Raw genomic sequence first — 15466 nt, forward strand, 5'->3', positions numbered from 1 at the left:
CAGGTCTTGCGTCAGAATGGTCTTCGCTTGAGGAAGGACAAATGTGTGTTTTTTGCTCGTGACTTACCGTACCTGGGGCATGTCATAAATGCCCAAGGAATACATCCGAGTCCAGAGCACCTTCGTGCCATTCAGGACTTGCCGTCACCGCAGAACTTAAAACAGCTACAGAGTGTGCTGGGTAAGGTAAATTATTATCATCGGTTTGTGCGCAATGCTTCTTCTATTTCAGCTCCGCTTCATCGCTTACGCCGTAAAGGTGTTCCGTTCGTCTGGACAACGGAATGCGAACGCGCCTTTCGCCAGTTGAAATCGGCGTTACTTTCAAATACTTGCCTTACGCCCTTCGATCCCCGAAAACCCCTTTTGTTGATGGTAGATGCCTCGGATTTCGGGATCGGTGCTGTGCTTGCGCACAAGGATGGCTCGCATGATCGCCCTATTGCCTTTGCGTCCAAATTGCTCTCATCTGCGCAAAGAAATTATTCCCAAATAGAGAAGGAAGCTTTGGCTCTTGTGTTTGGTGTAACAAAGTTTCACGATTTCTTGTATGGTCGTCACTTTACAATCATCACGGACCACAAACCTTTGACATCACTTTTTCATCCAAACAAGCCTGTACCTCCACGTACAGCGCAGAAATTCATTCGCTGGTCTCTTTTTCTCTCGCAGTACCGCTACGATATCTTGTATCGGTCCACTGCTAAGCACGGAAACGCTGATGCGTTGTCCCGTTTGCCTGTTGCTGAGGATAAAGCATTCGATTCTTCCGAACTTGCTTGCATGTTCATTGATTCGGAAGCCGATGACGTGGTCACATCGTTTCCGATTGATTTTCGTCGTGTAGCTACAGCCACAGCTGCTGACCCTGTCCTTGCTTCTGTTTTGCGTTTTGTTGCTACGCAATGGCCCTTGTCAAAGTCACGGATCGAGGATCCTTTGGTTCGCAGATTTTTTGCTCACAAGGAGAGACTTTTTGTACGACGTGGTGTTTTGTTGTTGCGTTCCGATAATGATCAATCCCGAGTCGTAGTCCCACGTTCGTTACAGTCCTCTGTCTTACGGCTTCTTCACCAAGGACATTGGGGTATAGTGCGAACGAAACAACTTGCTCGACAGCACTGTACTTGGTTCGGAATCGATGCTGCGATTGCGAATATGTGCTCCTCTTGCGTGGCGTGTGCCGAACAACAATCCGCACCGCCGCGGAAATTCTTTGCATGGCCGAAAGCCACTTCCCCTTGGCAACGCTTGCACATCGATTTTGCTGGTCCATTCTGGAATGCTCGATGGTTGGTTGTGGTCGATGCTTTCAGTAATTTTCCTTTTGTTGTCCGGATGTCTTCCACGACGTCTTCTGCCTCCATCCAAGCCTTGTCTGCTATCTTTTGCCTTGAAGGTCTTCCGCAGACTATTGTTTCCGACAATGGCCCACAATTCATGTCCGCAGAATTTCAGTCGTTCTGCAAGGCCAATGGTATTCAACATCTGACATCCGCGCCGTTTTCGCCTCAGTCAAACGGTGCCGCGGAACGATTGGTCCGGACTTTCAAGTCACAGATGTTGAAGTTGAAAGAGTCGCATTCTCGGGAGGACGCTTTGTTGCTCTTTTTGTCTTCTTATCGCTCTCAGCCCCGCGATGGTCGCTCGCCGGCTGAATTGCTCCATGGTCGTCCTCATCGAACTCTGATGTCTTTGCTGCATCCGCCGCATCAGGTTCCTGTGCAGCGGCAGACTCCTGCTTTTGCTCCTGGCGACGTTGTCTATTATCGCAACTATCGCGGTTCACAGCGTTGGCTCGCAGGGCGCATTCTTCGCTGCCTCGGCCGCGCGATGTATTTGGTTTTGGGGGCCTCTGGTGAGGTGCGTCGGCATCTCAATCAGCTGCGCCTCTGTCGTCGCCTGGGTTCTGCCGCTCCCCGTCTGCTTTCAGCGACGGAGCCGTCCGGTCAGCGCCTTGGGGACCCATCTACTGGCTCGCCTCATCCCCAGGTGTTACCGACGATGCCTTCCATTTTGCCTCATGGCGTCGCGCCGCCGCAGCCGCCGCCGGCGCCGCCAGCAGCGGACGCTTCGCTGCAGCCGCCTCGCGCCTCCCTGGGTCACGCGCCGCCGCTTGCTTCCCGTGACCAGCCGTCCTCCGCCATGGACCTCTTGCCCGCTCCGGACCAGATGTCGTCTTCGCCCGTCGGGTGCTCCGACCACATGGAGGTCGACCCCGCGGCTCCTCTTATATCATTACGTGCGCAAACACCTCATGTTGACGTGCACCCTGGACTAGGTTTGCAGGCGTTTCCTAGCTCCCCTCGGACCGAATGGCCGGGTGCGGGTGGCACAGCCTCGCCTGTTGTTAGGCTCCCCACCTCATCGCATACGTCAACATGGGGTCCTCCCCACGGCGGGCGGAAGCCTTATCTCACGACCGTTCGCCGATTTGCGGGGGAGGAATGTGGTGTCACCGCTAGACACCACACTTGCTAGGTGGTAACTTAAATCGGCCGCGGTCCTGTAGTACATGTCGGACCCGCGTGTCGCCACTGTGTATTCGCAAACGTAGCGCCACCACAGGGCAGGTCACAAGACACGGACATGACCTCGCCCCAGTTGTACGGACGACATAGCTTGCGACTAGACCTACCAAGTATCAAGTCATTCTCTCATTTGCCGAGAGACAGATTAAATAGCCTTCAGCTAGTCCATCGCTACTACCTAGCAAGGCGCCATGTGTATCATTGCTAATTGCTTACTACTATGCAAGAGATGTATTTCAACAAGAACAAGACTACATTAAAGTTAAGTATATTAAAATCTCTCTTCTTTTCTTTATAGTTTTCATCCAGTCTCCTGTTTCAGAATTTACGCCCGTCTGCGTTAGTTTCGCGTGCACCTAGCCACTCATTGTGTCGAGACCTTAGGGAATCGACACAACAAAATAAATAAACTTTTTTATTTTAAATTCAGTACATTAATATTTTTAAAATGATTCTTTCATGTAACGTTCATTAAACAATGACGATCATGCCACTTGGGACCTGTGGAATGGTACATTAGCTTATTTGTTTGAGTCGTAAATATTTGTCATGTATTGTTGTTTTTCTGACATGCTCTACATCCTGGAGGACCTCCTCACTACAGATCAATTGGAATGAAAGTAAATCTAATCTAATCTAAACGTGAATGGCACCACCTGACTGATAATATCTTTTTGGAATCAGAGCATCGCCAAGGAAGACTCACTCAGAGCGAAGTGGTCTGGTTTGGCCAAAGCGCTGCCCTAAAGACCACTCAGCGTTTCGATACAGGCAGGCCTGTCTCGATCATGTGTCTTGCGGAAGAGAATTGCTCTGTGGGGCTAGTGTCCTCTAGGAGTGATTGCATTGCCTCCTGGTGGACACTTAAAGCATGGCCAGTTGTCTTCTGGAAAATTTTATGTTGTGTGTTAGGCGTCTTTGAAGAATTAATGTGATGTTATTTCCTGACACTGCAGGCGCTAATCGTCACAGCAACATTCCTTCGTCCCCCCTCCTAACCCCAGCAGATGGGTGGAGATGGCGACACCCATGGTGGAGGCAGGTTGTCGTCTTGCGTCTGGGACGGTTGGGGTGGTGGGGTCAGAATTGGCGTGGTGTGTGGAGCGGTTTCAGTTCCCTCAAGTGAGCTGGCGACCAGCCTTGGTTGAAATGTCACAGCGGTGTTTCGGGTGGACAGGTGGGTGCCTCCATATCTGAAACAAAGGAAAGTTGTAGTTTTATGGTGTCACGAGAAGGAACACGGCGAGGCCGTAGTTGTTTGATATGTTCGCCGCACAGTGTGCGTTCCTGAAGTGTCACCTCAGTCATTGCCCTATCTAGTAATTTGGAGATTACTGTCAGAAATCAGTTGGTGCCCATTAGTAAAAACAAAGGTCCACAATAAGTCGAAATATTGGCTGAAGCCTTGAAAACAAAAATCAAAGGTTCATGGTATGTGACATGGAATTTATTAAAGGCAAAAAGGATGGTAATGCTTCCTTCTTCTCTTGCTACAATTTCGTTATGTAGTGATGAGGGTTCTGAACGCGAGAGCGACTGGCGTTCCACCCCATCAATCACAAGGGAGAGAACTGGCCCCAACCTGTAGCTGGGCGTATCTGCTGCCAGGATAAGACATTTGGTGGAGTCGTATGCTGTAAGGCATGAGGGGTGGAGAAGGAACTGTTTTAAGTCTCTGAAAACTATGTCACCGGCTAGGATCCATAGTCAATGGATGTCTTACCATAGTAGGCCACATGGGGAGTAAACTTTCGGTAGTTATTCAGTTGAACCAATACTGACTTCAGCTGGCTGGTATTGGTAGGAGCCGAGAGTTTCTGTACATATATGATGTATTATGGCATGGAGCAGATGCTGGAAGCTCTGAAAACGTATCAGAGATATTTAGGTTGACGAACAAAGAAACAACACTTGTCCTTGTTAAAATCTAGACTGAACTTTTGGCGGACCATGAAAAGAGTGTCCAAGTTGTTAGAGTAGCCTGTGCATCCCTGAAGGAGTGAGATGCTCCAGATTGTTGCAACAACCAAAATGGAATGTTGATGAGTAAGATATATTAGGATTCTTCATCCAATGCCAGTTGTAGTGATGTGTCAAATTTTGCAAACACTTTTCCACACATTATATGGGAAATGACGTCCTTTACGTCAAGTACTGGGTATGCAGCGACGATTGACTTAGTTTCTAAAAAATAACAATGGATGTGGCCTGTGACTGGGACTGGAGTGCGGATGTCTTCACATTTAGGCCCTGTAATTCCCCATCAAAATTATCACTGAGCGCAACAGGAACATTTTTAATCTTAAAAAACTTCGGGGTTGCCGATGCAAGAAGGACCATGTGGGGTTTAAAGTCTCTAAAAGCCAAAGAGGCTTGTGAAAATATGGAGTTGAATTTGGAGAAAAGAGTTTTTGAGGTTTTTGAGGGTCACAGTCGTGAATTTTTAACACTGCTGACTTAAAAAGTTCCATGCCTAAGATGCTGACAGCTCTCGGGGAATCCATCACCTAAATCCTGGCCGTGATGAGCGACTCATTCAGTACTTGGGACGTTAATAGTCCATTCACTTTCATACAGACGTTCCTATAACATCACAGTGGGGTATCAAAGGGTTGGAGGGGAAGGGACTCGACACTTTAATATGATTTCCAATAGGTAACAGTCACGACGGACACCTTATCTACCTGCAAGGAGATGGTTCAAATGGTTCAAATGGCTCTGAGCACTATGGGACTCATCTTAGGTCATAAGTCCCCTAGAACTTAGAACTACTTAAACCTAACTAACCTAAGGACATCACACACACCCATGCCCGAGGCAGGATTCGAACCTGCGACCGTAGCAGTCCCGCGGTTCCGGACTGCAGCGCCAGAACCGCACGGCCACCGCGGCCGGCCAAGGAGATGGATATGTCATTTATTTTGACAGTTACTGGGAGACTTTCTACTGAGTACGGGGACACTGATTGATTATGTGTTACGGTTGGGTACCTTTCATCCATGTTGTCTGCTCCCATGTATGAGGGATCCATGTGGGTGTATCCAGTTGACATCTTCACACTTCAGCCCTAGTCTGGATTTCTCACAAAAGGTGCACTTTACTCTCCTGTAAAGGCACTGGTGTCGCTGATGACAAAACACTGCCTGCAGGAAGGAACCTGTTGAAGGCGATGCTAGGATACGATTCTTTGCCCGAATATTGTAAATCTGATCAAGCAGGCTTGCATAAGTGGGTTTGAGCACAATGTTTTGTCAAACTGCAAACACTCGTAAGGGGTCCTGTAGGGTACCCAGGAACCAAAGAGATTATAGATACTCCCTAATGACAGGAAGAAAAGTTTCTAGATCTGGGCTCTTGAGTCTCAAGAGATCAGTTCTACGACCATCGCCCATGGATTGCACTAAAACGATATCTGTAGCCAAGGAAGCGGCATATGATAGCTTGTTCTCGAGGTTGCTGCACTGTAAACGTCAATCGTGGGGTGAATCTTGTAAGTGGGCAATCCATCCTGAGTATGACAGTCTTTCTGGTGGCCTCTGCCTCGTGCACTTGAGACTGAGAGCATTCAAGTAAACTGGTTTCAGCTAGACATTCAGAGGGGCACTGGACTTCACTTCCGGATTTAGTTCTTGTCATAGGTGATAATTGTGCTGGCTTACGTATGCCAAAAAGAAAGTACGCCTCTGGTGGTTACCTGAGATCCCGTGAGCCAGTAAATGCTGCTGCGTGCATACAACGAAGTTTGACTATGGTTCAACCTTCTTGTCAAACAGCTGAAAAGCTGGTAGCGCCCACCAGAAACCCTTGGCTATAGAGTTGATGTCTGCGAAGTGGGAGGATTTCTGGTGGTGATGTGGATATGGCGCCAGATACTCCATCAGCAGTTGTTGGGGCACTGCATCTGGAGTAACACCAACACCAGGGCAGACAGATCCACCAGTTATGCATGCTGTATGTAACGTTATGATTAGCTTACTGCAATCACTGACTACCTCAATCAGAGCACACACATGAGCCTGAGGTGAACACAAAACCTAATTGCCACGCGATGAGTCTGATGATGACACCAAAAATATCCAGGTAACATTGTGAAATAATACAAAACATAGACTAAGTCATTTCTTGAAACAGGACACTACTACTTCTGTTGACTGAACGTCAGTTAGACTGTCAGTAAGTTTATTAAACTCACACTTTGTAAAAGTCAAATTCCTGCAGGACGGTCAGTGTTATAGTAAAAACCGAACCAAAAACGTTTGATTCCCACAATGAGCAAAAGTGTTTAAGTGTGGCATGTATTCGTTTTAAAGTTGAACAGGAATAAATTTAGAAGTCCACAAGTTGCCACGATGACAGAGCCACCACCTTCTTCGGCGAGGAGGCCATGATCACTCTTTAAGTCCGCAGCTGGTAGCTCCCAGTGTAGCGAGTCGGACATGAACGCAGCAATGTTGTGGAGGTTGCTCAAATGAGAATCTTGATTGATGGAATCCTTGCTGAATCAGCGCCTGGCCCAGGAACACTCACACAGAGCCAACTGGTCTGTTCTGTCACGAGCACTGCCTTAAAAACTAGTAGGAGCTAGGATACAGGCCTGTTTTCGATCGCGCAGATGAGAACAGGTCCATGCGGCGCTTGGGTTATCTCCTGGTGGATGGTCGGAGCATGGCCGCCTGTCTTTCGGAATATTGTCGTTTGTGTGTTACGCAACTTCCAAACACTCATGTGATACTGCTTGCTGACACTATAGGTGTCACATTTATTGAAATTTATTTGTGGTACATGACAGTTACGCCAAAAACATCATATAACAGCGTCGGTTCTCCCATAGTGAAAAACCACCATTTAAATGTGAATGTGTAAAGTGACGTAATGTGTTTAATCTTCAGTTGCTTCAAAAATGGACACCTCCGATTTCCTTTCCCCATCCGAGCACATGCTTAATCTCAAATTACCTAGTCACCAACGAGATGTTTAATCTTAATCTTCCTTTCCTTATATTCCGAAATCAGTCTAGCTACCGTAATGTAAGGGCAAGGAACTGGCCTTCTGTGAAGGGTTAACATCTTGCATTCGCAATCATCGGCCGACCCACATTGTCCAGGGAAGATTTACGGGAAGGTGACCAGACTCACAGGCTCGGAATGGCTTATATTTGGATTGACACCGATTTCCCCTCTGTCACACTTTAATATATACACCTATGAAGTCAACGGTGTTGTGTGACATACAGAGACCAACGATGTGGTGCCGACAAAATTCGTTATGCCTTTACTTGGCGACGAGGAAGGGATGTTATTTTTTAAGTTCGCGCCATGTTGTGGACAAAAACCAAGTGAAAACTTGGTAAATGAAATTAGAAAGAGGCAGATGCTCATGTTAAAATTACGTGGTCTGGCGGGCAGATACCATGACTTAGCCATCGCCGTGACGATTCTATCGAAAACTCTACTCCTATGTGAGGAATGAGGTGAAACGGTTTATACGAAAACAGGATAATCTACAATAAATCATGAAAGCTGAAGTCGTGTAGTATCTGAAGGTGGGGGAGGCACCTTGGAGGCGAGCCAGGGTGATAGCAACAGCTGCACACACTATCACTGGGTGCGCGCCAGAAGCGGGTACAATGTTTGTACGCCGAAAGCCATTGACTCACTGAACCATACAAAGGAACTATTCGGTAGCCGCCGCTGAAGCATAATTATTCACACATGCCAAGCTACGTGAGGCACTTCCCCATATTCTGGAGTTGCCGAGCGGTTCTAGGCGCTACAGTCTGGAACCGCGTGGCCCCCACGGTCGCAGGCTCGAATCCTGCCTCGGCCATGGATGTGTGTGATGTCCTTAGGTTAGTAAGGTTTAAGTAGCTTTAAGTTCTAGGAGATTGAAGACCTCTGATGTTAGGTTCCACAGTGGGCAGACCCATTTTTGAACCCACATTCTGTAAGAACATCATAGACCGTTTTAAAATAAAACACTAATATTAAACATCAAAGTTGGGCAATACGTAAGATCACATAAGATACCCATTCCACATCAAGAACAGCAAGTAAAATAAGAATTTACTTTATAACAAGTATAAATCGTCAAAGGATACTAACATGTAAAATGTAATAACATTGAAAACACGAGAACTTTCACACCCTTCCGTAATGTTTTTTGTATATCGTTAGATTATTGCCTGCGACTTCACAGGCATATACCACTGAATTTTCGATCGTGTCCTGTATTATTGAAAGGAGGTGACTCACCCAGTACCCATCCCTCTTCAAATCGTTCAAATGGCTCTGAGCACCATGGGACTTAACTGCTGAGGTCATCAGTCCACTAGAACTTAGAACTACTTAAACCTAACTAACACCTAACATCACACACATCCATGCCCGAGGCAGGATTCGAACCTGCGACCGTAGCGGTCGTGTGGTTCCAGACTGTAGCGCCTAGAACCGCTCGTCTACCCCAGCCGGCCATCACTCTTCAGTTCGTGTAGATAATTTTTTTGCGTCCATCACACAATATTTGTCCAAAATTAAAATTCTCTTTACATATGTGACACTGATATCAGATAAGAGGAAAGGAGAACAGGAGCGATGCCCCACCATCAAATCAGCTGCAATATTCATGAGAGATGGCACGTTCGTAATTCTGGTCTGCTGAGCACAAGTACTTGCACACTTTCGACCTACTTCAAATGCCCCGAGAGAACTGGCCATTTTTCTTTGTTCGTGTAGTTAATCGTTCACGAAACCATTCCAAATAAATGTAATGTGTGCCGGCCGCTGGTGGCCGAGCGGTTATGGCGCTACAGTCTGGAACCGCGCGACCGCTACGGTCGCAGGTTCGAATCCTGCCTCGGGCATGGATGTGTGTGTTGTCCTTAGGTTAGTTAGGTTTAAGTAGTTCTAAGTTCTAGGGGACTTATGACCTCAGCAGTTGCGTCCCATAGTGCTCAGAGCCATTTGAACCATTTTGTCCAGCTAATATTTTAGGTATAATTCCATCCATACTAATATCGATATAGCGTAAAATCTAGGCCTGGCGTCCGAGCCGCCATTTGGGGCGCCCAGCTGAGAGGGGCGCCAGGGACAGCCAAGTGCAATATATATAGGGAATCGAAAATGTTAGCGAAGACTGACACAAGTGAAACTGTACGAGGGAAAAGGGGGAGGGTGGGTGACCGCCAAATGAGAAGTCATTTGTGTTCAAAAATTGTTCTCAAACTGGCCCTGCTTACACCCACTGTAGAAGATGGGAAGTATTGCCGAAGATACCATGGTAAACGCAGGGCATTCCCTTTAGGCGACCAGTACCATTACAGTACATACACTATGTGGCCAATAGTATCGGAAGCCCATACGTAATGCGGAATCTGAAAAGAGGCAATCGACGCACTGTAAAAGGAGGCGGGTGGTAGACCTACTGTGTTGTGAGTGGAGAATCAGCAACATCAGAATGGATCTGTCTGAAGAAATCAGTCCCTTCGAACATGGGCTAGTCATTGGATTTCACGTGATAAGGAAGCTATCAGGGACATTTCATCCCTTCTAAAAACCTAGACCAGGCAGACCTCATGTACTGACAGACAGGGGGCATCGAGCATTGGGGTGGGTGGTTGTAAACAGTCGCATGAAGTCATGGCCAAAAGTTACTCGTCAGCTCCAAAAATGCAGTTACACTGTAGGAAATTAGAAACAAAGGGTTACAAAGGACAAATAGCTCATCACAGGCCAGACACTACTGTAGTCAGCTCAAAACGACGCTTGGGATAGTGCAAAGAGCGACGCAACTGGACAGTGGAGGACTGGAAAGAAGGACTTCGAGTGATGAATAACGCTGTTCCCTGTAGCAGTGCAATGGAGCGGACGAGAAAATGCCTGAAGGAAGTTACCTGCCATCATGTGTAGTGCCACCAGTGAAGTACAGAGGAGGCTGTGCTGTGGTATGATGATGTTTTCCGAAGTAAGGGGGTGGCCCCCTTATTGTGCTTTTAAAAAAACGCGAAATGTGGGAGAATATGAACACGTTTTACAGGTTTCTATACACCTTAGTGTAGATGAACAGTGCAGAGTCCAATGACTATCTCTATGAGCATTGTAACCTCCCAGCAAATATTTAAAATATTTTTATGGACAATGACAATTAATGAGAAATAGCAATCTGAGCCATGTGTAAGCTCCCCACAAAAATGAAAATCAATTCAATAAAAATGAAATCTCAGTGACAATGAAAACGCAAATAGACCGAAATGTCGATCTTAGGCCCTAATTAAACTCAAATTCTTACCTCAGTAAAACTGCATCTGCTCTTATTTTTCGCCATAGCTTGGAGGAAATGCATCGCAAATATTCTTTAAATTTAAGTGAAACTTTTCTTTAAGGAAATGCATGGGAAATTTTCTTTCAATTCAAATGATTGTTTTCTTAAAAATTGCTTTGAAAACAAAATTATTATTGGGGCGATTCTTGAACAAATTAGTTACAGTTAAGATACATTACATTCTCAGATGTGCGCAATGCTGCTTCATTACCTTATTTAACCATATACCTCGTCGTGAATCTTGACCAGAGGGCCATGTCGACGCCCGCCGACTCCTCACACACAACTCCGACTGTCTCTCGCGCGCTACTAGCACTGACTGAGTGCAACTAGCAACTACATGCTCTCGCGACTCGCTACGTACAACTGAACTCTCTCGCAACTCGACCGCAACTGCACTCTCTCGCAACTCGACCGCAACTGCACTGAACTCTCGCGCGGTCAAGCGCAGACTAGCAACGATAAATAACTCTCTGGTCAGAGATTCTGTCATGCCTCGCCATCACTGCTACCGAGTACATACACGTTTCAGCATGCATCCTTTTATAAGCAAGCATCACTGAAGCACCTGATTTTTGTTGACGTATATTTGACTGTCAAGAGCCACGACGTTAACTCATTGGAATATATCTGGGACGAGCTATACTCAGATTAAAATTACTTTGTTAGTGGTAGAGGCCAACTGCCAGCCAATCCAGTTCCTTCTCGAGTGTCATGTGCTCGTTGTGTTGCCAGTTCTGAAGGTAAAGCCAGCGACTCGTGAGGCGTCGCTTGATGTACGCTGGAAACATGACCCCCCACCACTGCATTGTGTCAGTCACGAAGAACTTTTACTTGGAGTGCAGAACATCAGCTTCAGTCCACACTTCGGCGTCCCTTGGTTTCGGCTCTTGGGGAAGAATGGGCTGGCATTCCTGCACACACACTCAGACACCTCAACATCCGCAGCAGAATTTGAGTCGTCATAAAGGCGAATGATAGACCAAACCTATATCAATGCCCTCTAACAGGTGACCAGATATTTTTGTTCAGGTTGTGTATGAGAGATGACAAGTCCTTAGCTATGATACGCTGAATACAAGTACTTCACATTTTCGACATTCTTTACGCGAACCTGAGAGCACTGGATATTCTTTTTTGTATAATTAACTGTTTAGGGAATCACTACGTAAAATTCTGCCTTCTTTCCGCAACGTTGGAATTTTCTGTTTAACTCCCTCTAAAGTCTAATAATAATGTTAATTTCTCATTAAAACTTGGTCAGGCGCCCACGTCAGGAGGCGGCGTGAGTCGATGGACAGATTATGGTAAGGGTAAGGTACATTTAAGGACAGAGTCGTTCTCTTTAGGTAACTACTGACACTGTAGTACATAGTAGGCTCTTACCACCTACAACGTACATTTTACTAAATCCTGCGATAGTAAAATTCCAGCACATATAGAGGGATACAGTCATTATTCGGTAGTACCGTCCTTGAACAGAATAAGAGGAGCGCAAATGAAAATGATACACATTGCTTAGCGACAGTGGCTTCCCAAGAACAAATGTAGATATACAGGATCACCCGAAAAGTCAACTTTTTTTTTGGTCATCAGTCTACTGACTGGTTTGATGCGGCCCGCCACGAATTCCTTTCCTGTGCTAACCTCTTCATCTCAGAGTAGCACTTGCAACTTACGTCCTCAATTATTTGCTTGACGTATTCCAATCTCGGTCTTCCTCTACAGTTTTTACCCTCTACAGCTCCCTCTAGTACCATGGAAGTCATTCCCTCATGTCTTAGCAGATGTCCTATCATCCTGTCCCTTCTCCTTATCCGTGTTTTCCACATATTCCTTTCCTCTCCGATTCTGCGTAGAACCTCCTCATTCCTTACCTTATCAGTCCACCTAATTTTCAAATGGTTCAAATGGCTCTGAGCACTATGGGACTCAACTGCCGAGGTCATTAGTCCCCTTGAACTTTGAACTAGTTAAACCTAACTAACCTAAGGACATCACAAACATCCATGCCCGAGGCAGGATTCGAACCTGCGGCCGTAGCGGTCTTGCGGTTCCAGACTGGAGCGCCTTTAACCGCACGGCCACTTCGGCCGGCACCTAACTTTCAACATTCGTCTATAGCACCACATCTCAAATGCTTCGATTCTCTTCTATTCCGGTTTTCCCACAGTCCATGTTTCGCTACCATACAATGCTGTACTCCAGACGTACATCCTCAGAAATTTCTTCCTAAAATTAAGGCCGGTATTTGATATTAGTAGACTTCTCTTGGCCAGAAATGCCTTTTTTGCCATAGCGAGTCTGCTTTTGATGTCCTCCTTGCTCCGTCCGTCATTGGTTATTTTACTGACTAGGTAGCAGAATTGCTTAACTTCATTGACTTCGTGACCATCAATCCTGATGTTAAGTTTCTCGCTGTCCTCATTTCTACTACTTCTCATTACCTTCGTCTTTCTCCGATTTACTCTCAAACCATACTGTGTACTCATTAGACTGTTCATTCCGTTCGGCAGATCATTTAATTCTTCTTCACTTTCACTCAGGATACCAATGTCATCAGCGGATCGTATCATTGATATCCTTTCACCTTGTATTTTAATTCAACTCCTGAACCTTTCTTTTGTTTCCATCATTGCTTCCTCGATGTACAGATTGAAGAGTAGGGGCGAAAGGCTACAGCCTTGTCTTACACCCTTCTTAATACGAGCACTTCGTTCCTGATCGTCCACTCTTATTATTCCCTCTTGGTTGTTGTACATATTGTATATGACCCGTCACTCCCTATAGCTTACCACTACTTTTTTTCAGAATCTCGAACAGCTTGCACCATTTTATACTGTCGAACGCTTTTACCAGGTCGACAAATCCTATGAAATTGTCTTGATTTTTCTTTAGCCTTGCTTCCATTACTAGCCGTAACGTCAGAATTGCCTCTCTCGTCCCTTTACTTTTCCTAAAGCCAAACTGATCGTCACCTAGCGCATTCTCACTTCTCTTTTCCATTCTTCTGTATATTATTCTTGTAAGCAGCTTCGATGCATGAGCTGTTAAGCTGATTGTGCGATAATTCTCGCACTTGTCAGCTCTTGCCGTCTTCGGAATTGTGTGGATGATGCTTTTCCGAAAGTCAGATGGTATGTCGCCAGACTCATATATTCTACACACCAACGTGAATAGTCGTTTTGTTGCCACTTCCCCCAATGATTTTAGAAATTCTGATGGAATGTTATCTATCCCTTCTGCCTTATTTGACCGTAAGTCCTCCAAAGCTCTTTTAAATTCCGATTCTAATACTGGGTCCCCTATCTCTTCTAAATCGACTCCTGTTTCTTCTTCTAACACATCAGACAAATCTTCACCCTCATAGAGGCTTCCAATGTATTCATTCCACCTATCTGCTCTCTCCTCTGCATTTAACAGTGGAATTCCCGTTGCACTCTTAATGTTACCGCCGTTGCTTTTAATGTCACCAAAGGTTGTTTTGACTTTCCTGTATGCTGAGTCTGTCCTTCCGACAATCATATCTTTTTCGATGTCTTCACATTTTTCCTGCAGCCATTTCTTCTTAGTTTCCCTGCACTTCCTATTTATTTCATTCCTCAGCGACTTGTACTTCTGTATTCCAGATTTTCCCGCAACATGTTTGTACTTCCTCCTTTCATCAATCAACTGAAGTATTTCTTCTGTTACCCATGGTTTCTTCGCAGCTACCTTCTTTGTACCTATGTTTCCATCCCAACTTCTGTGATGGCCCTTTCTAGATATGTCCATTCCTCTTCAACTGTACTGCCTACTGCGCTATTCCTTATTCCTGTATCTATAGCGTTAGAGAACTTCAAACGTATCTCGTCATTCCTTAGTACTTCCGTATCCCACTTCTTTGCGTATTGACTCTTCCTGACTAATGTCTTGAACTTCAGCCTACTCTTCATCACTACTATATTGTGATCTGAGTCTATATCTGCTCCTGGGTATGCCTTACAATCCAGTATCTGATTTCGGAATCTCTGTCTGACCATGATGTAATGTAATTGAAATCTTCCCGTATCTCCCGGCCTTTTCCAAGTATACCTCCTCCCCTTGTGATTCTTGAACAGGGTATTCGCTATTACTACCTGAAACTTGTTACAGAACTCAATTAGTCTTTCTCCTCTTTCATTCCTTGTCCCAAGCCCATATTCTCCTGTAACCTTTTCTTCTACTCCTTCCCCTACAACTGCATTCCAGTCGCCCATGACTATTAGATTTTCGTCCCCCTTTACATACTGCATTACCCTTTCAATATCCTCATACACTTCCTCTGTCTGTTCATCTTCAGCTTGCGACGTAGGCATGTATACCTGAACTATCGTTGTCGGTGTTGGTCTGCTGTCGATTCTGATTAGAACAACCCGGTCACTGAACTGTTCGTAACACACCCTCTGCCCTACCTTCCTATTCATAACGAATCCTACACCTGTTATACCATTTTCTGCTGCTGTTGATATTACCCGATACTCATCTGACCAGAAATCCTTGTCTTCCTTCCACTTCACTTCACTGACCCCTACTATATCTAGATTGAGCCTTTGCATTTCCCTTTTCAGGTTTTCTAGTTTCCCTACCGCGTTCAAGTT

The sequence above is a fragment of the Schistocerca nitens genome, chromosome 1, assembly GCF_023898315.1.
Source record: "Schistocerca nitens isolate TAMUIC-IGC-003100 chromosome 1, iqSchNite1.1, whole genome shotgun sequence".
NCBI lineage: Eukaryota > Metazoa > Arthropoda > Insecta > Orthoptera > Acrididae > Schistocerca > Schistocerca nitens.